Consider the following 26,724-nt stretch of genomic DNA (forward strand, 5'->3'; position numbering starts at 1 on the left):
AAAAAAGTAAAAGATACATAAAATTTGGACTACACATTTAAATGTCTCTCTTTATTAGATATATTTAGAACACTGTATTCCCCTAAATATAAAACATAAATTCTTTTTAAACACAGATATAAACCTTTACACATTGATCTAGTGTTAGGACACGTAGAAACCTCAACAAACATAAAAAGATCACGACCACCCATACCATGCTATCTGACCTGAATGAAGTTAGATAAAGACAAGAATCATGTGATATCCCTTAAATGCAGAATCTAAATAGAAATCATACAAAGGGATTTATTAACAAAACAGAAACAGACTCACAGACATAAAGAATGAACTGATGGCTACCAGAGGGAAAGGGTTGGGGGAACTGATCGTTTGGGAGCTGGGGATCGACACGTACACACTGCTGTATTTTAAATGGAAACTAACAAGGACCTACTGTATAGCACAGGGAACTCTGCTTAATGGTGTGTGGCAGCCTGGATGGAAGGGGAGTTGGAGGGAGAATGTATAAATGCATATTAAGGCTCAGTTGTTCTGCTATGCATCTGAAACTATCACAACACTGTAAATCAGCTGTACTCCAATATAAAATAAAAATAAAATAAAAAGTTAAAAATAAAACAATGAATAATGAAAATATCATACAGTATATGTTTGGGGAAAAGAGCAAATTGTAAAATAATGCTTTGATGAAAAAGTAAAAGGGAAAATATAGAATTGATAATTGAATACCAATGAAACAATTGAAACAATTACATTAAAAGAACTTGTGGAATGCATCTGATGCAAAATTAAGAGGTAAGTTTACAACCAGAAATAAATTTGTTGAAAAATAAAAATGATTCAAAAGAATTAGCACAGAACCTAGAAAATCAGCAAAGGAGCAGAATAAAATCAAAGTAAAATATAGGCAAAGAACAATTGACATAGTAAAAGTTAATCAAAGAGAAAAAAATTATAGAAATTATCAATTTTTATATTGTGTAAAAATATAGAAAATTGGTACATTAAAAAAAAACTAGTGGGGAAACACCTATAAGACTGATAAACAGAGAAAAAGAAAACAAATTAAAAGTATTCGTAATTTTGGAAAAATGAATACAATCACTGAAAGAGTCAAGATTTTTTTTAAATCATAATGCTATAAATAAATGACATTTAAAATTTTCAAACAAACATTTACTTGCTAGAAAAATATACATCATCAAAGTTAGCTAAAGAATAAGTGAAAAATTAAAGGGGTTATGAATATTCAAGAACATCAATTTTTAATCCAGAATCAGTTCCCATGAAAACTGTTCATAGGAACAGTTCCTATTTTAGAAGTGATTCTAGAAATGACAGAAAAACCTTCAATAAACAAATAATTCTTATCTTCAAAATCTGCTCAAGAGACTTGAAAAGAATAAAAGCATGATTCCCAAACCAGACCAGACTACTAACGAAACTTGAAAAAAATGGATTCTAAAATTTGTATTTAAGATTAAAGGACTAAAATAACCATGACAATCTTTAAGAAGAAAAAGAAGAAACAGGAGGAGGACCTTACTGAATAACAGAACATAATAAAGAGTCCAGAAAGGTACCTACAATCAGTGGCAAATTTGAGGGTTTCCCTGTTGGCTCAGATGGTAAAGAATCTGCCTGCAAGGCAGGAGACCCACATTCAATTTCTGAGTTGGGAAGATCCCCTGGAGAAGGGATAGGCTACCCACTCCAGTATTCTTGCCTGGAGAATCCCCATGGACAGAGGAGCCTAGCAGGCTACAGTCCAAGGGGTCACAAAGGAGACAGACATGGCTGAGCACACATGCACGCTACACGCTATAAAGGATTGAGGCTTACAAAATAGATCTACACTTATTAAAGTTGACTTTGAAAACAATATTGAATTGAAATAAAGAATTTACAGAATGATGCATAGTATGTGATTTCAACATAACCATGATTATTAATTTTATGTGTCAACTTGACTGGATCATGGGGAGGCCAGATATTTGGTTAAACATTATTTCTGGATATGTCCATGAGGGTATTTCTGGATGAGATTGACATTTGAATCTTCTAAACTTTGTAGAACAGATCACCATCCCCAATATCCATTGGGGATATCCACTGGCATCATCCAATCCAATCAGGGCCTGAATTTAAATTTAAAAAAAAAAAAAAAAGCTGGAGAAAGGGAGGACTCTTTCTTTCAGCCTGCCTTCTGAAATGGGACACTGGTCTTCTCCTGGCCTTGGACTAGGGCTTCTACTGTCAGCTCGCCAGCTCTCAAGTCTCTAAGACTGAACTAGAATGTGTACCATCAGCTTTCCTGGTTTCAGGCCTTTGGAGGAAGGCTGGAACTATGTCACCATCTTCATGGGTCTCCACCTTGCAGATGGAAGATGATGGGACTTCTTAGTCTCCATACTCACATTTTTCAATTGCTTATGTAAATCTCTAAGTATAAAATGACAGGTGGATAGCTTGACAGAGAGAGAGAGAGGATAGCAATGAAGCAAAAGAGAGAGAGAAAGATACTATTGATTCTGTTTCTCTGGAAACAGCTAAATACAATGACTTAAGAGTAAATCTTTCCCATATATGAAGATAAAGTAGAAAGCCCTTCTCTCCAAGCTCTAGTGGAGTGAGAATTAATGTGAGGTCCATGAATAGAGCAGAAAGGGGCTAAATTTGAGGAGTCTATAGAAACTCTAAATATCTATAAGGAAATTTGGGAACATTATAGCAAGAAGCTTATTTCTGCAGAGCCTGATAGAAGTTGCAAGATTCTAGGACTAGTTTTGGAAGTGAGAGAGTAGAACAGCAAAGTGGGGTTTCTCTGGTGGCTCAGCAGTAAAGAATCCACCTGCATTGCAGGAGATGCAGATTCATTTCCCAGGTCAGCAAGAACTCCTGGAGAAGGAAATGGCAACCGCCTCCAGTATTCTTGCCTGGGAAATCCCATGGACAGAGAAGCCTGGTGGGCTACAGTTCACAGGGTCTCAAAAGAATCAGACACGATTTAGCAACTAAATAACAAGAAGAGGAAGGTACAAGGAGGTGGCTAGAGATGTGAATGTGAGGCAGAGCTCCGAGTTACCCATGGTCTGTGAGTAAGGGCTTAGAAGTTTCTACATGCCTTCATGGTTATGGAGGTTCTAAGGGAACTAGTTAAATAGCACAGATCAGGAATCAAGATCAAGAAATTTTAGTGAGCTTTTAGTAGGCTGCATGCAAATAGCTGGGACCATGGATGTCAGTTGTTGCCTTTATGACAACCACAGAAGCCAGCTGGAACTATTCACACTATTCTCATTGCCACCAATCTGTGTGTGTGTGTGTGTGTGTGTGTGTGCGCGTGTGTACATGCGAAGTCATGTCTGACTATTTGCAACCCCCACAGACTGTAGCCCACCAGGTAAGAATACTGGAGTGGGTTGCCATTTCCTCCTCTAGAGGATCTCCTTGACCCAGGGATCAAACTCGCATCTCTTATGTCTCCTGCATTGGAGGCGGATTCTTTACCACTGTGTACCTGGATTGCCACCAATCTACTCAGATTCTATCTAGGGATAGAAAAAGAAATTCAAAGAACTAGCATTTTTATAAAAGCATTTGACTTTAATGAAGAGGTTAGGAGACCACTGATTGTCAAGATTTCTTCCTGCCCCAAGTCCCTGACACTACTCAGTAATGGAGGAGGTTATGAGAAAAATTACTTACAGATTGCCTCTTCAGTTCCAGTTTATAAATTTTGGCCCTGCTACATATCCACATTTTGGAAATCCAGTTTCACACATTGTTTATCAAAGATCTGTGCAATATATTAAAATGAAATTTTCTACTCTGTATGAGCAGTAATGTAACTAATAACATCTGGTTAAAAAATAATAATGCTTCATGTTAGCTTGACTTTATAATAACACCTAATTTAACTGTTTGAAACCTTGGTAGGGAATCTACCACATAACATCTACTAATTAGGCGAAATTTGTTGTTGGTGGTCACTTGCTGAAGTGTCCAACATTCTCCCCTCACTGACTTACTGAGTAGGTCCTAAAAGCATGAGCTTCATTAATGCTTTAAGACATCTTTAAATGTCTTAACTGAATTGCCCCTACGCTTTACTGTCTATACTCAACCAAAAACAGCACACTGGATCAGAGGCTAAGTGAGGAACATTTTCATCTTCTTCCTCTCCATTTAAGTTCTAGTCAGATACTATTTTGAAATTAACATTTATTTGGATAAAATCAGAAAACCATGGACCTTCTTATGTTATTATTCTGAAACTTCCATTGCTATTTTTATACACAGCTTTCTTTCCCTCTCCCTTCCAATCCTTATAACTTTCTCCTCACTAGGGTTCTTCTGTGTTAAAGCAGATAAGCAAAAGTGAATCCTTAGATTAGCCAGAAGGCAGTAGGCATAAGAAGAAAAAAGAAATGGTGGTCACAGTCGAAGGACATGCTTTTCAATAGTGGTTCAGACATTTCAGGAGAGCTTACTCATCTCCTTTCATATCTGCTGGTATGACCACCTTATTCTTCTTTGTCAGATTGCCTTCAGGGTTATCTGCTGCTTGAGTGTCATTACAAAAGTCAGGTCTGCTCAGGATCATGTCAAATAATTTATCCCTGTGTCCTTATTTTAACTCCCCATTGCTTCTTCCCAGCACTGCACTCTGGGTCTTAGCCATACTTGGTGTAATAGTAGTTGGGTGCCTCACAGCATCACTTTCTCTCTTAATGTGAATACCAATGTTATGCAAATGCTGCAAGAGCATCTCAGATTATATGGTTTTGCTGTGAAATCTAAACAAACACTGAGTCCCTTGTGGGAAGAAAATAAAGCATCCTCAGAAAGTGTTACCTCTATAGTTTATCACACTGGGATTACTATTCACTTAACAAAATAAAATTTCAAAAAGAGAATTGTATTTTATAGGTATCTTACAAATAAATTCTTACTTTTTAAGAAGCACGCTATTTAAATTTGTCTGAAATCTTACCTTTTGCCCCCAAATTAAACAGCTTAGTTTTCCACTGTCTAAGTATTTGCCTTACATGTGAATAATACAGTTTAATCAGATTTTCTAAAGCTTTTATTAGATTATTTTAAAGTGGCATAAATAATGTAATGTAAGCCTACTTTCATATTAGATACCTTCTGTGGCAGCTCACACAGCTCGTTTTTTTTTTTTTTTTTAATTAAGGCAATTCCAGCAATCATTTCTGACTTTTGTGGCATCTTTCTGCAAATCCTATCTACTTTACTGCTACATTGAGGTTCATTTGTGTCAGTCAAATCTTTGCTCTTTAAATATCCACTTATAAATTTATTATGGCAATACATTCATATCTTTACATTTAATCTGAAACTTCGATAACAAGCAGGAGATGGAATAAATGAATAGCAGACACACTTGACAAAATCAAAATGCTCTCCTGTCAGTGCCCATATGAACTATTACAATGACAGAATAGCATTTTAATTTTGTCCAGTTCTCCTTTCACTCTCCATTTCTCCTTCTCCATCTTGCTGTGGAAGCTTTGATAAAAGATCTAGACTTTAAGTGCCCAACAGCCTCACAAAAATGTCGGAGGATGTTTTAGAATCATGGATTTTGAATGACAGAGATGAACTTCGTTGCAGCACTGCTGCAGTGGGGAATTTATCATTTTGTTAATTAAGAAGGGTTTTCCAATAGTCACTCCAGAAATTGCCTCTGGAATATCATTAATTAACAATCTCACTTCCACCATGGGAGGGAGGGGGAAGGCCAAGCAGCAAAACTGACAAAAAGAGTCACTATTAAAATATACACACATACAAATTTGAAAAGCACCAAACAAATTTGGAAAGGAGGAGGAGAATTATTTAAAGCTGGTATTATAGGATCAGCAGAGTTAACAAAAAAAATCCAATTCATAGCCTGAAAGCTATCTCGGTTCACAGGCCTTGTGCTAGTCTCCAAACAAAGTCAACAGTTTAGAAACTCTTTATCTGAATGAAATAATTTACCATGTTGTTTGGAATCTGAGGTTTGTTGTTTTCTTTCCTTTTCCATGATGACTGTTTCCTTTCTAGGGAAGAAGAAAACAAGTCTTTTTTTCTTCCTGTTTTCTTATTTGTTAAGTATCCAGGTAACAAACTACTTAAAATCAACCAAACAAAACTTGATAATTGGCCCCTTTCCCCATCTGAACCACAGAAGAGTGTAACCATGACAACCTGTCGTTTAGAGCAGACCATCTCCTGTACCTTTCAGGATTTAAGTATGTGAGAATCTATCCATTCCTAAGTGGAATCATCATGCCGAGAACATTTTGTTCTTTATTGTAAAGGAAAAAAGAAGCCAGTATCCTAAATAGTTTTCAAAAAGGTATTCAGGTAAAACAGAGGTTCGGTGGCTGTGAAAGATACAGATATATACTCTAATCTGAAGTTCTTTCTCGTAAGAAATGAACAAGTCGACTTTATGAAAGGGAAATAATTAAAGCCACAATGACTGCAGCAGGGTAGTTTGCTAAAATCTTCAGTTTCCAAAATAAGAAGCTTTATGGTTAGAAAGTAGCAGATTGCAGAAACAGACCCTCCAGAATTTATAAAGGAGTTTGACGCTTATTATAGTCACAGTTGGGCTTCCCTGGTGGCTCAGAAGGTAAAGAATCTGCCTGCAATGCAGGAGACCTGGGTTCAATCCCCTGGTTGGGATGATCTCCTAGAAAAGGAAATGGCAATCCACTTTGGTATTCTTGCCTGGAGAATTCCATGGACAGAGGGGCCTGGTGGGCTATAGTCCACGGGGTCACAAAGAGTTGGACATGATTGAGCGATCATTAATAAAGGAATGTGATCTTTACAATAGTCACATTAAGCATGTATCAATTAAGCACTATTCACCTCTTTTGTTGTTGTTTTCCTTTGGCAATCAAACCTTAAAACAGAACTTTAGCTATCTGGATTTCATAATACATGGAAACTGTTTTTTACTTCTAGTGAGAGAGCTTAACCTGGCCAGAAATAATCTCATAGACTCTTAATCATCAGTCATCCCAAACTGGAAAAGAAGCTTTAAAAGTGATTCCTTATTAAGTAGATTAAGAAATTTTTTTTAACCATTAAAGTACTGTCATGACTAAAATCTATGATCAGCTTCCATTCTGTCAATGAAACTGGCAGTCAACTTCCACATTCCCACAACAGCAAGAACATAAAAAGAGAAACTGTGCGTGTTAGTTGCTCAGTCATATCTGACTCTTTCTGACCCCAGGGACTGTAGCCCATCAGGCTCCTCTGTCCATGGAATTCTCCAGGCAAGAATACCGGAGTGGGTTGCCATTCCCTTCTCCAGGGAAAAAAGAGAAACTGGTTTAAGTGAATATTTCAAGTTGTGAGGTTAATGGAAACGAGGCAAGTTTTGTTAGAGCTGGGTATACTCGCTTTGCAGTCTTTATATCAAGGGGCTCTAGTGGGTGTCAGAAGAAAAATCAAGGGTGGATTTTGCCCTTTCCATTGAACATGCTGGCAGCAGATCTATATTTCTACCTCACTGGTATATGGGGATCACTGTGAATGTAATTAACACGTCTTTCTATATACAATATCAAAGTCACCTGAGATAACTCTCCAGTTCCTATGCAAGTCTCAATTCCTAGTCAACAAGTGTTTTGTTGTTGTGCTTGTTGTTGAGTCATTCAGTCATATCTGACTCTTTTGTGATCCCATGTCCTGTAGCCCACCAGCTGCCCTATCCATGGGATTTCTCAGGCAAGAATACTGGAGTGGGCTGCCGTTTCCTTCTCCAGGGGATCTTCCCGACCCAGGGATCAATCCTGCATCTCCTGCATTGGCAGGCAGATTGTTTACCACTGAGCCACCCAGGAAGCCACCAAGTTGTTGTTCAGTCGCTCAGTCATGTCCAACTCTTTGAAACCCCATGGACAGCAGCACGCCAGGCTTCCCTGTCCTTCACCATCTCCCAGAGCTTGCACACAAGTCTGCATACAGAGGGAGACGGTGGCAACTGTGATCCCCTATCTCAACGAGTATCTATGATTTCCTCCTTGCTTCCCTTTAAAGTTTCGTAGTTAAGCAGAGTCTTCAGAGGTGATTTTTGAGGAACACTGAGTCCACCGTTCTTGAAATCCACCATATTGCTGAGTCCACCATCTTGCAGGCATTCAGGTTAAATGCACCTTTCCTCCCTACCATTGTGAGTATTGATTTTATAAGCTGTGAGCAGCAGAACCCCCATCAACATTAAATCTTCATAACAAACCTGTAAGGAATATACTATTATTACCTCCATTTTGCAGGACTCTGAAAGCGAAAAAGAACTAAAGAGCCTCTTGATGAAAGTGAAAGAGGAGAGTGAAGAATTTGGCTTAAAACTCAACATTCAGGAAACTAAGATAATGGCATCTGGTTCCATCACTTCATGGCAAATAGACTGGGAAACAGTGGAAACTGTGACAGACTTTATTTTGGGGGGCTCAAAAATCACTACAGATGGTGACTACAGCAGTGAAATTAAAAGACGCTTACTCCTCAGAAGCAAAGTTATGACCAACCTAAACAGCATATTAAAAAGAGAGACATTACTTTGACAACAAAGGTCCATCTAGTCAAGGCTATGGTTTTTCCAGTGGCCATGTATGGATGTGAGAGTTGGACTGTGAAGAAAGCTGAGCACCAAAGAATTGATGCTTTTGAATTGTGGTGTTGGAGAAGACTCTTGAGAGTCCCTTGGACTGCAAGGAGATCCAACCAGTCCATCCTAAAGGAAATCAGTCCTGAATATTCATTGGAAGGAAATGATGCTGAAGCTGAAACTCCAGTACTTTGGCCACCTCATGCAAAGAGTTGAGACTCATTTGAAAATCACTGATGCTGGGAAAGATTGAATGCGGGAAGAGAAGGGGAAGACAGAGGATGAGATAGTTGGATGGCATCACTGACTCGATGACATGAGTTTGAGTAAGCTCCAGGTGTTGGTGATGGACAAGGGAGGCCTGGCATGCTGTAGTCCATGGGGTCACAAAGAGGCAGACACAACTGACAGACTGAACAGAACTGAAAATCTTAATAGAAAAAACTATTAACTCACTGCTTTATAACAGTAAATATAGGCATTCTGACAAAATCTTGATTTGAAATGATAATAAAACCTCCCTTGAAGTAATTTAACAAAGTGAATTTTTTACCTATAATATTTTCATTCCTTTAAAACCAATAGCTTTATTTCTAAAGAAATCATTGAAATGAGGGAAATATTTATATCCAAAAATGTTTTTGGATAAAAAATTCTTCAGAATTTTCCACAGTTTATTGTGATCCACACAGTCAAAGGCTTTGGCATAGTCAATAAAGCAGAAGTTGATGTTTTTCTGAAACTCTCTTGCTTTTTTGATGATCCAGCAGATGTTGGCAATTTGATCTCTGGTTCCTCTGCCTTTTCTAAAACCAGCTTGAACATCTGGAAGTTCATGGTTCATGTATTGCTAAAGCCTGGCTTGGAGAATATTAAGCATTACTTTACTAGTGTGTGAGATGAGAGCAATTGTGTGGTAGTTTGAGCATTCTTTGACATTGCCTTTCTTTGGGATTGGAATGAACACTGACATTTACCAGTCCTGTGGCCGCTGTTGAATTTTCCAAATTTGTTGACATATTGAGTGCAGCACTTTCACAGCATCATCTTTTAGGATTTGAAATAGCTCCACTAGTATTCCATCACCTCCACTAGCTTTGTTCGTAGTGATGCTTCCTAAGGCCCACTTGATTTCACATTCCAGGATGTCTGGCTCTAGGTGAATGTGAGTGATCACACCATCATGATTACCTGGGTCGTGAAGATCTTTTTTGTATAGTTCTGTGTATTCTTGCCACCTCTTCTTACTATCTTCTGCTTGTTAGGTCCATACGATTTCTGTCCTTTATTGAGCCCATCTTTGCATGAAGTGTTCCCTTGGTATCTCTAACTTTCTTAAAGAGATCTCTAGTCTTTCCCATTCTGTTGTTTTCCTCTATTTCTTTGCATTGATCACTAAGGAAGGCATTCTTTTATCTCCTTGCTCTTCTTTGGAACTTTGCATTCAAATGGGTATATATTTCCTTTTCTCCTTTGCTTTTAGCTTCCCTTCTTTCACAGCTATTTGTAAGGCTTCCTCAAACAGCCATTTTGCTTTTTTGCATTTCTTTTTCTTGGGGATGGTCTTGATTCCTGTCTCCTGGACAATATCACAAACTTACGCCCATTGTTCATCAGGCACTATGTCTATCAGATCTAGTCCCTTAAATCTATTTCTCACTTCCACTGTATAGTCATAAGGGATTTGTTTTAGGTCATACCTGAATGGGCTAGTGGTTTTCCCCACTTTCTTCAATTTAAGCCTGAATTTGGCAATGAGGATTCATGATCTGAGCCACAGTCAGCTCCCAGTCTTGTTCTTTTTGTTTGGTTTTGTTTTTTGACTGTATAGAGCTTCTCCATCTTTGGCTGCAAAAATGTAATCAATCTGATTTTGGTGTTGACCATCTGGTGATGTCCATGTGTAGAGTCTTCTCTTGTGTTGTTGGAAGAGGGTGTTTGCTATGACCAGTGCATTCTCTTGGCAGAACTCTTAGCCTTTGCCCTGCTTCATTCTGTACTCCAAGGCCAAATTTGCCTGTTACCCCAGGTGTTTCCTGACTTCCCACTTTTGCATTCCTGTCCCCTATAATTAAAAGGACATATTTTTGGGGTGTTAGTTTTAAAAGGTCTTGTAGGATTTCATAGAACCGTTCAGCTTCTTCAGTATTACTGGTCGGGGCATAGACTTGGATTACCATGATATTGAATGGTTTACCTTGGAAACGAACAGAGATCAGTCTGCCATTTTTGAGATTGCATCCAAGTACTGCATTTCAGCCTCTTTCATTGACTATGATGGCTACTCAATTTCTTCTAAGGGGTTCTTGCCCACAGTAGTAGATCATCTGAGTTAAATTCACCCATTCTAGTCCATCTTAGTTCATTGATTTTAGAATGTTGATGTTCACTCTTGCCACCTCCTGTTTGACCACTTCCAATTTCCCTTGATTCATGGAACTAACATTTCAGGTTCGTATGCAATATTGCTCTTTGCAGCATCAGGCCTTGCTTCTATCACCAGTCCCATCCACACATGGGTGTTGTTTTTCCTTTGGCTCCATCCCTTCATTCTTTCTGGAGTTATTTCTCCACTGATCTCAATGTTCTATCTGTTTACCTTTTCATAAGGGTATATAATTATAGTTGAATGTAGGGAATATTTCATTTTAGAATGATGCAAAGCCATTGAAAGTTTTGTTTAAAATTTTACCTAACATTATAGATAGCATATTGAAAATCAGAGACGTTACTTTGCCAACAAAGGTCCGTCTAGCCAAGGCTATGGTTTTTCCAGTGGTCATGTATGGATGTGAGAGTTGGACTGTGAAGAACAAAGAGTGCCAAAGAATTGATGCTTTTGAACTGTGGTGTTGGAGAAGACTCTTGAGAGTCCCTTGGACTGCAAGGAGATCCAACCAGTCCTTTCTAAAGGAGATCAGTCCTGGTGTTCTTTGGAAGGAATGATGCTAAAGCTGAAACTCCAGTACTTTGGCCACCTCATGTGAAGAGTTGACTCTTTGGAAAAGACTCTAATGCTGGGAGGGATTGGGGGCAGGAGAAGAAGAGGACGACAGAGGACGAGATGGCTGGATGGCATCACTGACTCAATGGACGTGAGTCTGAGTGAACTCCAGGAGTTGGTGATGGACAGGGAGGCCTGGTGTGCTGTGGTTCATGGGGTCACAAAGAGTCGGACAAGACTCAGCAACTGAACTGAACTGAACTGATGGATATACAAATACTAAACACATGAAAGTGCATTTTTAAAAATGACTGCAGAAAAATATGCCAAACTGTAACAGTTGTTTGAGATTTTGGTCACCAGGTGGAAAGTTCTACATGCAATTAAAGGTATGAGACTGGGTGATAAGACATATCTGAAGTTCCAATGAATAATCATCAAGGAAATAGTGAAAGTCAAAATAAACCAGACAGCATGAGATGAGATTAAACTTTTTGAAGCTTTGCTGGACTTCTGAAGTCTTTTAAGTTTGAATTCTGTCTGTAATAAAAGTATTTTAATGGGGAATGCCTAAAAACTGAAGATATTGAAGAGGATTTAGAGAGACAGAGAAATTTTACTTGGATCTGGAAATATCAACAAGATTTACATGATGAGAGAGGAAAAAGCAATCCAGTACCAGTACTGGATAAGGGCCAGTACCAGAAGAAGTAAAAGCTTGAGTAGCGAATGTGCAGGCTGCATTTATTTGCAAATGCCTTAATTTGATGGACTATAGGATTCCCTTTTGAAAGAGAAAAATGCATTTTAACCTTTGGTATGAAACCAGATTATTATGCAATTTAGTGCCATCTTGAGGAGCATGAAAGCTACCTAGTAATAAATTTTGGGTCAATATAGGCTATCAAACCAAGGACTGGTGTGAAAAAGAGCCCTGCAGGAAAAATCCAAGGGCCGGGGGGGAGCTGTATGTATATGAGATGGGAGCTCTGGAATAATGAATGCAGGGAGCACTCTGCCATAAAGCATATGATAATTAGCTATGAAAAGACTTTATTCATAGTGTTTATGAGAAGGAATGAACAGACCTCAAAGCAAGTTTAGGGGGAGAATCAATAGGATTTGATTAAAATAAATAAATGTATAAGTAAAATTAATAGGAGGGTAGAGACATTTGGGTTTCCCTGTAGCTCAGATGGTAAAGAATCCACCTGCAATGGAGGAGACCCCAGTTGTTCGATTGATGGGTTGGGAAGATCTGCTGGAGAAGGAATAGGCTATTCACTCCAGTATTCTTGGGCTTCCTTGGTGGCTCAGCAGTAATGAATCTGCCTACTATGCAGGAAACCTGGGTTCAATCCCTGGGTTGGAAAAGATCCCCTGGAGAAGGGGATGGCTACCCACTCCAGTGTTCTGGACTGGGGAATTCCATGGACTGTGTAGTCCATGGGGTCGCAAAGAGTTGAACATAACTAAGCAACTTTCATTTCATCTCTCATAGACATTTCAGAGACTCTGAGTTCCACTGACATCAATGGTACATATATTTTTTAAAGGAGAAAGGCACAGCTTATTGGAAAGAAAATGATCTCAAATTTTATTATGTTTAGCTTGCAGCAGTCCAGCAACAGAACAAGTCCCCAAAGCAGTTGGGATATAGACCTCAAAAGCTGGGAACACGAAGCAGAAGTGTCTCTTATGACTCAAACAAAGTTATGAGCCAGAAGAGAGGAAAAAAATAATCAACTCTGCCTAGTACCATGAGAGGGTGTTAGCAGTTACTCATTTTAAGTGTCACTTTGCAAACAGACTTAAACCAACCTTTTGGAACCTAACCAAATTATAAATAGAAGCTCTGTAAAGAGAAGGGCCATCAACATGGAAGAGAAAGTCAAAACCATGAGTCACAGTTGATTCAGGGAAAACACACAAAAAGGAAAGAGGAATGGCCTAGAATTAAACTCTGGGAGCATTCGTAGATAAGAGAAAAAGAATAATTTAATTCCAAAATACAATGCCTTAAACTCAGAGAAGTGAGGCCAGATTTGTTCTTCAGCCCAGATATGGACAACACATTGAAATCCTATAAACAAAAAGCCAGAGAAAACAACAACAACAACAAAAAAAACACACTTCTTTAGTCAGAATTCAGAGTACACTATTTAGTGAAAAATAAGAAAACTCTCAAAACCAACTGATATGACTGCATATTTCACAAGAACTCTATTGCTCAAAAATTCTTCAGGGAAAATAAGAAGCAAATACATTTTAATTTCAAATTCAATGACCAAGAGATTAAGACTAAAGAATATATTTCCAATTAACTGAATTAACCTGTAATGTTGAAATTGAAATGCTTACATTTCACTTCTAAAAAAACACATGTAAATCAAAAGGACATTAAAAATAACTACCTATATAGACTATCCAAATTCCAAATCCTTTTTTATACGTATTTTTGTCAGAATACAAATACAGTGACCTGCTTTCTGTGTCTTGGTTTCTTCCCAGTCATGATTTTAGAAAGAGCTACTATACTCCTTCTCATAGAATCTCACATTTATGGTTTCTCAAGTACTATTTCCCACTTTCACTCAAATTAAAGAAAATATGTTCTTTCTTCTGAAGGACAAATCCCAAGAGGCTTAGTTAAACTGAAGCCGGACAGAGGTACCAAGTCTCAGGAGCACTCATTGGCAATCTGGGTGTGTCCTGTCACCAGGCTCCCAGTAAAACCAGTGTTACCCATGGAGTTAAGAGATAGTGAATCAAAATATTCAACTTGCTTTAATGTGGAACCAAAAAATAATAAGGCTCTATTAACATATTTTTCTTTGAATTTAAAAATTGCCCACTTTGGGGGTATCTTTTCAAGTCATATTTTTAAGAAATAAAGCAATGCAGATAAACGTGAAGTTTTCTATATCCATTTCCCTTCTTTCCATATCCCATTTCACTTCTTCCCTCCCTAAAAGCTAACTACACAAATGGATTTTCTACCTCAGAAATCTTTAGCAATGCAGAAGACCAGGAGTCCAATACATAAGTATATATACCAGACAAAAATTTTCACATATATACACTAAACATGTTCTCAGATAAATCCTTTGCAATAATACAAAACTGATAAATATCTCAGTGTTTACCAGTAGTGAGACTGATCAGTTGTGGTGTATTTTTTTACAGTGATATACTAATTGAAAACATAAAAGAAAAAAAAAAGAGAACATAAAAGATCCATATGTGTATGGATTAATCCTAAAAATGAGAGAAACAAGTTGCTGAATGATCTGTACAATAGAATGCTAGAATATAAACTCAATTAGAGCAGAAAATTCAGTACGTGGTTTGTTGCCAGCACTTAGAATATCTTGGTAGGTGTTAGTAATAACTCAATAAATATTTGTTAAGTGAATAAATGATTATTATCTCAGAAAGTTTAGAAATAATTATCTATAGACTCACATGTAGTAAAAAAAAAAACACATAATGAAAACATCATTCATTAGTTTATTTCAGCTCAATAAAGTAACTAAAAGCTTAATTGCCTTGTAACCCCCAAATTAATCCTCCCCACTATTAGGACATTTTAATTTCACACGTGCTTCTGACATCAGGCAAGCTACGTAATTCTTCAGTGCCACAATCTCCTCACTAGTAAAATGAGGATTAAAACAGTCCCTACTTTATAGTATTTTTGTAATAAATTAGATGAAACTAGACAATACATGTAAAGTGCTCAGAACAGAGTATAGGATGAAGTAAGTAATCAAAACTACTAGCCACTTTTGCTATTATTATTATTCAGTTCAGTTCAGTTCAATTCAGTCGCTCAGTCGTGTCCGACTCTCTGCGACCCCATGAATCGCAGCACGCCAGGCCTCCCTGTCCATCACCATCTCCCGGAGTTCACTCAGACTTACGTCCATTGAGTCCGTGCTGCCATCCAGCCATCTCATCCTCGGTCGTCCCCTTCTCCTCCTGCCTCCAATCCCTCCCAGCATCAGAATCTTTTCCAATGGGTCAACTCTTCGCATGAGGTGGCCAAAGTACTGGAGTCTCAGCTTTAGCATCATTCCTTCCAAAGGAATCCCAGGGTTGATCTCCTTCAGAATGGACTGGTTGGCTCTCCTTGCAGTCCAAGAGACTCTCAAGAGTCTTCTCCAACACCACAGTTCAAAAGCATCAATTCTTTGGTGCTCAGCCTTCTTCACAGTCCAACTCTCACATCCGTGCATGACCACAGGAAAAACCATAGCCTTGACTAGATGGACCTTAGTCAGCAAAGTAATGTCTCTGCTTTTGAATATACTCTCTAGGTTGGTCATAACTTTTCTTCCAAGGAGTAAGCATCTTTTAATTTCATGGCTGCAGTCACCATCTGCAGTGACTTTTATCTGCAGTGATTATTATTATTATTGACATTATTATTATTATTGCCATTATTCTTTATCTGGCCTTTAAAGAATTAGACAAGTCTATTCTCTAACTTCTTCACGGATGAGTCATGATGTACATATCTAAAGGAATTAATAAAATTTCCTTTTATATTTGCCAGCCTTCTCACAATATATTAGATTTGTAAGTAAACCATTTTAATATCTAAACATTGATATTTACACATAGTCTGTGATGCTGAAGCTGAAACTCCAGTAGTTTGGCCACCTCATGCTAAGAGTTGACCCATTGGAAAAGACTCCGATGCTGGGAGGGATTGGGGGCAGGAGGAGAAGGCGACGACAGAGGATGAGATGGCTGGATGACATCACTGACTCGATGGACATGAGTTTGAGGGAACTCCGGGAGTTGGTGATGGACAGGGAGGCCTGGCGTGCTGTGATTCACGGGGTTGCAAAGAGTCAGACACGACTGAGTGACTGAACTGAACTGAACTGAACTGATAGTATGCCTAAACCTGGGAAACTGAGATACAAGGGGAAAAAAAATTAGGTTAAAAATCACACTACAAAGCTAGATTAGAAAGATGTATGTGTATGTGCATGTGAGAGAGAGACAGAGAGAGATACCGAGTATATTATTGCCATTAGCCAGTTGAAATTTATAGGCTAACTGAATTGACTGCGTGTAAAAGTTCAAAATTAAAAGCTCTTTTCTCCACTGATGAGAATGAACTTTAGTTTTGGACTGCCCCACTAGAGTGATGCCTTAACAAATCAAGGACTCTCAGTGGCAGACTCACCAAACTTCCTGATCACTAAATAGAATCTCTTTCATTAGCCCTTCACAGTTATCATTCTTTTCTGTTTCTCACTGACAGCTGCTTATAATTCTAATATGCAGGTAAATTAACTAGGCCAGATTTAGTTGTTAGTAATTTATAATATGATTGAATGTGAATACCTATGATAAAATACCTTTATTTTATCATAAATCGTGTTAAAAGTTATCATCAATAGTAGACATTTGTTTATCGTGTATTTAACTTTCCTTTAGATAGAGTGTTCATTTTGGAAACATGCATTAGTGAAAAAATAGTAGTAAATATCCAAAGCAAGTATCACCTTACAACGTCCTACTTTAAATGGATGTGGTAGCTTTACTGTTTCACGTGGAACAACTTTTTGACTACGCTTTTTGTGTATAAGTAGACTAAGAGATATAAATTATAAAATGAAAAAAACTAAGAAACTTCCCCAAAACAGGCAAAGAAGTCTACCTTAGAGTTCTGTGCAAAAACTAGTAACATAAACATCTTATGTCTATTGTACAGCTTGTATTCTTTGAGAAAATTTCTTTTCTCTTGTAATACTAGTAATTAATAAGTATGTTTGTTGAAAATAAATCAGATAAATATTAGGAATTTTAATTTTCAGAAAGTAAACACTACTTTTCCACTAAACTTTATCCTTGGAGAGTTTTATATCTTATAGGTTTTATAGAAATAAAAGCTCATTAACAGAATATTTTTTACCCAAACCATTACAACTTCATCATTTTGAATCACAGCTCATTATAACAATTATAATCAAATGTTTCATTTTCTTTTTCCCTTGTGAGAAAGAGCTGAAAAGGTTATGTTTGTTTTTCTTTATCTAAATCTCTGGGGTGATATAAACAGGCTACATAGATTCATGTGCTGTTTTTCATTTATGTTTCAATGTGTCTCTGATGCTAGTCTGAGTTATTTTATATTTATCTTAACATTATTTCGGCAGAACTTCAGAACTTGGCATTATGAGCATAGTTAAATTAACAAGACATCTAATACCATCCTTTCAAAATTCAAATATTGGCAGGTGATTGCTTAATGGAATTCAGTTACATTCCCTTGCAGGTGTATTCTATTTTGGATCTCTCCAAAGTTGAAAGAGGATAAATTCTCAAGGGTTAGTTTTAAGACTTCTTTTATACTTTGAAGTACAATATAACACACTATGTTACCTGAGCAACTCTGAACAAAAATAAAAAGGCCAACACCCTGGCTACAGGTAATTCAACTAATCCAGAACTGAGTAGAGACACACATATTCTAAGATCTATAGGGAGCTAATTGAAATAGCCCTCATCTCTCCTTGTGCTGCTCATTGTATTTACTCAGTCATTTTACTACATATAAATTATGAGTCTGTACTTGTGATTTTACTCAGATTGACTCACTCCAGTTCTCAGAATTGATACATAAGAAGAGATGTGCCACTAGAAAGGCACTTTCAGCAGGAGTTGGATATCTGACTACAGCTTCTCATACTGATGCTATTCCATTCCTATTCTGTAGGATCACTTTGACCTTTTTTAACCATTCCCTTATGGCAGAAAGTGAGGAAGATGAAAGAGCCTCTTGATGAAAGTGAAAGAGGAGAGTGAAAATGTTGGCTTAAAGCTCAACATTCAGAAAACTAAGATCATGGCATTGGTCCCATCACTTCATGGCAAATAGATGGGGAAACAGTGGAAACAGTGGCTGACTATTTTTTTGGACTCCAAAATCACTGCAGATGGTAATTGAAGCCATGAAGTTGAAAGACACTTACTCCTTAGAAGGAAAGTTGTGACCAACCTGGACAGCATATTAAAAAGCAGAGACATTACTTTGTCAACAAGGTCCTCTAGTCTAGACTATGGTTTTTCCAGTAGTCATGTATGGATGTGAGAAATGTTAGTCACTTACTCGTGTCCAACCCTTTGTGAGCCCGTGGACTGTAGCCCTCCAGGCTTCTTTGTCCATGGGATTCTCCAGGCAAGAGTACTGGAGTGAGTTGCCATTCCCTTCTTCAGGGGATCTTCCTGACCCAGGAATTGAACCCGGGTCTCCTGCATTACAGGCAGATTCTTTACCATCTGAACTATAGGGAAGCCCCCTATGGATGTGAGAGTTGGACTATAAAGATAGCTGAGCACCAAAGAATTGATGCTTTTGAACTGTGGTGTTGGAGAAGACTCCTGAGAGTCCCTTGGACTGCAAGGCGATCCAACCAGTCCATCCTAAAGGAGATCACTCCTGGGTGTTCTTTGGAAGGACTGATGTTTAAGCTGAAACTCCAATACTTTGGCCACCTGATGGGAAAAGCTGACTCATCTGAGAAGACCCTGATGCTGGGAAAGATTAAGAGCAGGAGGAGAAGGGGCTGACAGAGGATGAGATTATTGGATGGCATCACTGACTCAATGGACATGGGTTTGGATAAACTCCAGGAGTTGGTGATGGACAGGGAGGCCTGGCATGCTGCAGTTCACCAGGTCACAAAGAGTCAGACACGACTGAGCAACTGAACTGAACTGAACTGAACCATTCTAACAATATGTACAGTTAGTGTTTTAATTACAATTAATAACAAGTACACAATTACTGACTTAAGATGACAAAACTCTAGACATATAACTAAATGTTGATATTTTGTACCACAACCTAGGTAATATAGACAATTTTTAAAATTTTGAGATTAAATGTTAATCATTTAACAAATAGAATTATTCTATGTAGAGTACTGTTTTAAATACTTGCCTGGAGAATCACAGGAATGGGGGAACCTGTCTATAGGGTCGCACAGAGTCAGACACGACTGAAGCGATTTAGCAGAAGCAGCAGCAGCAATGCAACTGGATGACTGTGTACGTAAAGCCAAAACATATATGGAAGATTAAGATTATGGAAAAATATAAAAATTCCAGTAAGTGTTATGTATATCCATATACCTCCCATTTTAAGTTACAAAAATAATTTAAAAAAAAAAATTAAAGGAAGGTTACACTGTACCATGACGTTTAAGGACATGAAGTGAGTTAATGCACATGAATAAAATGGATTCCCTTCTAATGCACTTAAGTTTTAAAAGGTCAATGAAACATTAAATGATTTTCTGAGATATAACCTTGAATTCCTAACATCATTTAAAAGATGCAAAGGAAGCTTACCTCCCTCCAACCAACCCTAGCAATGTATTTGTCATGGAGCATAAAATGGTTTCCTGAATTACTTTCAAAGGCTGACAGACTCCAAATGGACAATGTAAGCTGTAGAGTTTACTTACCATAAATCAATTTATCTAGACCATTCAGGTATGACCTAAATCAAATCCCTTATGATTATACAGTGGAAGTGAGAAATAGATTTGAGAGATAGAGTGCCTGATGAACTATGGACGGAGGTTTGTGACATTGTACAGGAGACAGGGATCAAGACCATCCCCATGGAAAAGAAATGCAAAAAAGCAACATGGCTGTCTAGGGAGGCCTTACAAATAGCTGTGAAAGAAGAGAAGTGAAAAGCAAAAGAGAAAAGGAAAGATAAAAGCATCTGAATGCAGAGTTCCAAAGAATAGAAAGAAGAGATAAGAAAGCCTTCCTCAGCGATCAATGCAAAGAAATAGAGGAAAACAACAGAATGGGAAAGACGAGAGAGCTCTTCAAGAAAATTAGAGACACCAAGGGAACATTTCATGCAAAGATGGGCTCGATAAAGGACAGAAATGGTATGGACAGAACAGAAGCAGAAGATGCTAAGAAGAGGTGGCAAACACACACAGAAGAATTGTACAAAAAAGATCTTCATGACCAAGATAATCACAAAGGTGTGATCACTCACCTAGAGCCAGACATCCTGGAATGTGAAGTCCAGTGGGCCTTAGAAAGCATCACTATGAACAAAGCTAGTGGAGGTGATGGAATTCAAGTTGACTGTTTCAAATCCTGAAAGACAATGCTGTGAAAGTGCTGCACTCAATGTGACAGCAAATTTGGAAAACTCAGCAGAGGCCACAGGACTGGAAAAGGTCAGTTTTCATTCCAATCCCAAAGAAAGGCAATGCCAAAGAACGCTCAAACTACCGCACAATTGCACTCATCTCACATGCTTGTAAAGTAATGCTCAAAATTCTCCAAGCCAGGCTTCAGCAATATGTGAACCATGAAATTCCAGATGTTCAAGCTGTTTTTAGAAAAGGCAGAAGAACCAGAGATCAAATTGCCAACATTTGCTAGATCATGGAAAAAGCAAGAGAGTTCCAGAAAAACATCTATTTCTGCTTTATTGACTATGCCAAAGCCTTTGACTGTGTGGATCACAATAAACTGGAAAATTCTGAAAGAAATGGGAATACCAGACTACCTGATCTGCCTCTTGAGAAACCTATATGCAGGTCAGGAGGCAACAGTTAGAACTGGACATGGAACAACAGACTGCTTCCAAATAGGAAAAGGAGTACGTCAAGGCAGAAACGCTGGGCTAGAAGAAGCACAAGCTGGAATCAAGATTGCTGGGAGAAATATCAATCACTTCAGATATGCAGATGACACCACCCTTATGGCAGAAAGTGAAGAGGAACTAAAGAGCCTCTTGATGAAAGTGAAGAGGAGAGTGAAAGAGTTGGCTTAAAGCTCAACATTCAGAAAATGAAGATCATGGCATCTGGTCCCATCACTTCATGGGAAATAGATGGGGAAACAGTGGAAACAGTATCAGACTTTAATTTCCGGGGCTCCAAAATCACTGCAGATGGTGATTGCAGCCATGAAATTAAAAGACACTTACTCCTTAGAAGGCAAGTTATGACCAACCTAGATAGCATATTGAAAAGCACAGACATTACTTTGCCAACAAAGGTCCATTTAGTCAAGGCTATGGTTTTTCCAGTAGTCATGTATGGATGTGAGAGTTGGACTGTGAAGAAAGCTGAACGCTGAAGAATTGATGCTTTTGAACTGTGGTATTAGATAAGACTCTTGAGAGTCCCTTGGTCTTCAAGGAGATCCAACCAGTCCATTTTAAAGAAGATCAGTCGTGGGTGTTCTTCGCAAATGATGCTAAAGCTGAAACTCCAGTACTTTGGCTACCTCATGCGAAGAGTTGACTCATTGGAAAAGACTCTGATGCTGGGTGGGATTGCGGTCAAGAGGAGAAGGGGATGACAGAGGATGAGATGGCTGGATGGCATCACTGACTCTATGGACATGAGTTTGAGTGGACTCTGGGAGTTAGTGATGGACAGGGAGGCCTGGCATGCTGCAATTCACGTGGTCACAAAGAGTCGGACACGACTAAGTGACTGAACTGAACTGATCAATTAACTGTTTAAAAATGAAATCCACATTCACCACGATGATATAGATAAATGTCCATTGGGAAGTTACCTAAATTTTGATAGACATTTAGATAGGTTGATTTTAATGGTATAGAGAAGAAAAACACACTAAAACATAATGAGAAATGGAAGAAATCGTTTCATTATATAAATTTTAAGAAGGAGGCCCAGAGGACCAAGGACTTGCCAAAGATCAAATTTTAAGTTGCATAGATGGTACTTGAACTCATGTCTTCTGATTTCCAGTTTAGGCTTTTTCCCCATCAAACTGATGTTCTAGTTAGCATGGCTGTGTGACAAATGACCCCAAATCTTACTGACTTCACACCCACTATTGTTCATTCGCCCAGTTGTGTTCAATTCTTCATGACCCCTTGGACTACAGCATGCCACACCTCCCTGTCCCTCCCCATCTCCCATAGTTTGCCCAATTTCATGTCCATACTAGACATCTCACACCCACTAAGATGGTTATAATAAAAAAAGGCATAGAATAACAATTATTCGCAAAGCTTTGGAAAAACTGGAATCCTCATATATTACTGATAGAAACATACAGTAGTGCAGTAATTTGGAAAATAGTTTGGCAATACCTCAAAATATTGAACATACAGTTCCCATATGACCCAATAATTTGACATCTAATAGCTAAAAATGAAAAAGTCATATGTCTGTCAATGGATATAAGAAAAGTAAAATGTGGTATATCCATACCATGAAATATTATTCAGCCATAAAAATGAGTTAGATATTGCTATTTGATACGACAGGGATAAACCTTGAAAACACTGCACTAAGTGAAAGAAGTCATCCACTAAAGACTACAGATCATATGATTTCCTTCATATAAAATTTCATGAATGAAATCATATGATATGGCAAATGAATATACAAACAGGCAAATCCACAGAAATAGAAAACAGATTTAGCGGTTGCTAGAGCGACATCACTTTCACTTTTCACTGTCATGCATTGGAGAAGGAAATGGCAACCCACTCTAGTGTTCTTGCCTGGAGAATCCCAGGGACCAGGGAGCCTGGTGGGCTGCCGTCTATGGGGTTGCACAGAGTTGGACACAACTGAGGCAACTTAGCAGCAGCAGCAGCAGCAGCAAAGAATAAGAGGAGGATGAGGGAATGAGGAGCAAGAGATAACAGAAAGGGTTTCTTCTTCTGTTAACAAAAATGTTCTGGAATTAGACAGCAGTGATGGTTGAAGAGTTAGGGCTGGAACAGCTGGAGAGACTCTCTCTATGGAAGTTTCAAAGCAGCCATGCTTCCTACATGGCACCTCTGGCTTCCTTTGTCATATATCCCAAAGAAAGAAACAGAAACCAAATGACCTTTTATGACTTAGCTTCTGAAGTCACACCAAATTACTGTGACCACATTCTCTTGGTAGAGGCAGATGTTAATTAGTTTGGTTCAGATTCAAGGAGAACAAGCACAAAACCCAAATCTCAATGGAAGAACATAAATGTTGCATTGTAAGAAAAGTATGTACAACTCAGGGAAATGAAAATCTGTCATATTGTTAGCAATTCAAGCTTCCAACCCCATGAACCCCAGAAGGGGAGGGCATATGACAATATAGAAGTAACTGTTTTAGAGAAGACTGTTGAGAGTCGCTTGGACTGCAAGAAGATCCAACCAGCCCATCCTAAAGGAGATAGTCCTGGATGTTCATTGGAGGGACTGATGTTGAAGCTGAAACTCCAATACTTTGGCCACCTGATGCGAAGAGTTGACTCATTGGAAAAGACCCTGATGTTGGGAAAGATTGAGGGAAGGAGGAGAAGGGGACAACAGAGGATGAGATGGTTGAATGGCATCACCAACACAATGGACATGGGTTTGGGTGGACTCCAGGAGTTGGTGATGGACAGGGAGGCCTGGCGTGCTGCAGTCCATGGGGTTGTAAAGAGTTGGACACGACTGAGCGACTGAACTGAACTGAAGGCATCAATTGAGCAGAAAAGATCAAATCACATATTGGCTGCTTTAAACTAGTGTTTTGGTGATGCCAACAAAATACTTCCTGCTTCCCTCTTTGAACATTTCACCCTGCACCTACACTCTTTTTTGTCCTTTTTATTTTTTATTGAAGGATAAATGCTTTACAGAATTTTGTTTTCTGTCAAACCTCAACATGAATCAGCCATAGGTATACATATATCCCCTTCCTTTTGAAACACCCACCCATCCCACCCCTCTAGGTTGATACAGAGCCCATGTTTGAGTTTCCTGAGCCATACAGTAAATTCCTGTTGGCTATCTATTTTACATATGGTAATATAAGTTTAAGTTTCTGTGTTACTCTTTCCATACATCTCACCTTCCTCTCCCCTCCCCCATGTCCACAAGTCTATTCTCTATGTCTGTTTCTTCATTGCTGCCCTGTAAATAAATTCTTCAGTAGCATTTTTCTAGATTCCATATATGTGTGTTAGAATATGATATTTATCTTTCTCTTTCTGACTTACTTTGTATAATAGGTTATAGGCTCATCCACCTCATCAGAACTGACTCAAATGTGTTCCTTTTTATGCTGAGTGATATTCCACTGGGAGAAGGCAATGGCAATCCACTCCAGTACTCTTGACTGGAAAAATCCCATGGATGGTGGAGCCTGGTAGGCTGCAGTCCATAGGGTCGGTAAGAGTCAAACATGACTGAACGACTCCACTTTCACTTTTCACTTTCATGTATTGGAGAAAGAAATGGCAACCCACTCCAGTGTTCTTGCCTGGAGAATCCCAGGGACGGGGGAGCCTGGTGGGCTGCCATCTATGGGGTCACACAGAGTCAGACACGACTGAAGTGACTTCGCAGCAGCAATATTCCACTGTGTATATGCACCACAGCTTCTTTATCCATTCGTGTGTCAGTGGACATCTAGATTGTTTTCATGTTCTAGCTATTGAGAATAGTGCTTCAGTGAACAATGGGATACGCCTGTCTTTTTCAATTTTGGTTTCCTGGGGGTATATGCCTAGGAGTGGGATTGTTAGGTCATATGGTGGTGTTTTTTTTTTTAAATTTATTTAATTGGAGGCTAATTACTTTACAATATTGTTTTGGTGTTGCCATACATCAACATTTTTTAATACCATCTTCCATAGTGGCTGTATCAATCTGTATTCCCACCAACAATCCCTTTTCTCCACATGCCTCCAGCATGTATTGTTTGTAGACTTTTTGATGATGGCTATTCTGAGCGGGTGTGAGGTGATATCTCACTGTGCTTCTGATTTGCATTTCTCTAATAATGAGTGATGCTGAGTATCTTTTCGTGTGTTTGTTAGCCATCTGCATGTCTTCTTTGGAGAAATGTCTGTTTAGGTCTTTTTCCCACTTTTTGATTGGGTTATTTGTTCTGGCATTGAGTTGTATGAGCTGCTTGTATATCTTGGAAATTAACCCTTTGTCAGTTGTTTCATTTGTTATTATTTTCTCTCATTCTGAGGGTTATCTTTTCACCTTGCTTATAGTTTCCTTTGCTGTGCAAAAGTTTTTAAGTTTAATCAGGTCCCACTTGTTTACTTTTGTTTTTATTTCCATTACTCTAGGAGGTGGGTCACAGAGGATCTTGCTTCGATTTACGTCATCAAGTGTTTCTGCCTATGTTTTCCTCTAAGAATTTTATAGCTTCTGGTCTTACATTTAGATCTTTAATCCATTTTGAGTTCATCTTTGCACCCTACACCTACACTGTTTAGACTCACTTTTCTTCGTATCAAAAATCCCTTGACAAGAAAACAAGTAGGTAGTAAATCCTGGGATCATTTTCATTTTGCCTCTTTAAGTCACTATGTTTTAATGTGTTAGCTTTCAAGCAGTTTTCTTTTATAAATGACAGAAAAGTGTAGTAATCTTTGGCAAGGTAGAAATGATATAAAAACAAAGGATTATGAGGGAAATCGTAGAACTGCCCATTGTCCCCTAAAAAAAGAAAGAATAGAGTCAAACAGAAACTCATCTCTATTCCTCAGCGTAAATCCCACTGCCCTGAAGATGTGCTTTATTCATATACATAATGATAGTTTAAAAGCACTAGGAGAGAAAAAGAACCCACATCTCCATGGAAGCGCATTAATGTTACATGGTAAGAAAAGCATGTGCAACTATCTCTGGAAAATGAAATCCACCACATGATACTTATCGGTCATTACAAAAAAAATATAGATAGATAGATAGACAAGCAATGCTATAATGCTAAGTTTTTGCTTTTTTGGTATTTTTTCTCTGAATTTGAGTAACAATTTTCAAAAAACTGAAGATATATTTAAACAAAAGCTTTTTTTTTTTTTCTAAAATAAGTACTGTTTAACCCTATTCATTAGCTAGGATTTGAAAGGCTATGCTATGATAACACTCTCATAATCAAGTAGTTTTATACAATAAAACTTTGTTTTCCTGTCATGTTAAGCCAGCAACAAACCCAGGAGGGTCTTGATGAAGCTATCCTCCAATGAGAGACCTGGAAACACAGGCTGATTTGATTTTGTGGTTTACCATTTAAGTCCCTCGGGATCCCAGGGATTGCCTCAACAATCCCTCCGGCAGAAGATTAACCTGGAGAATCCAGCAGATCTTCCA

This window comes from Budorcas taxicolor, chromosome 7 (assembly GCF_023091745.1).
Source record: "Budorcas taxicolor isolate Tak-1 chromosome 7, Takin1.1, whole genome shotgun sequence".
Classification (NCBI taxonomy): Eukaryota; Metazoa; Chordata; class Mammalia; order Artiodactyla; family Bovidae; genus Budorcas; species Budorcas taxicolor.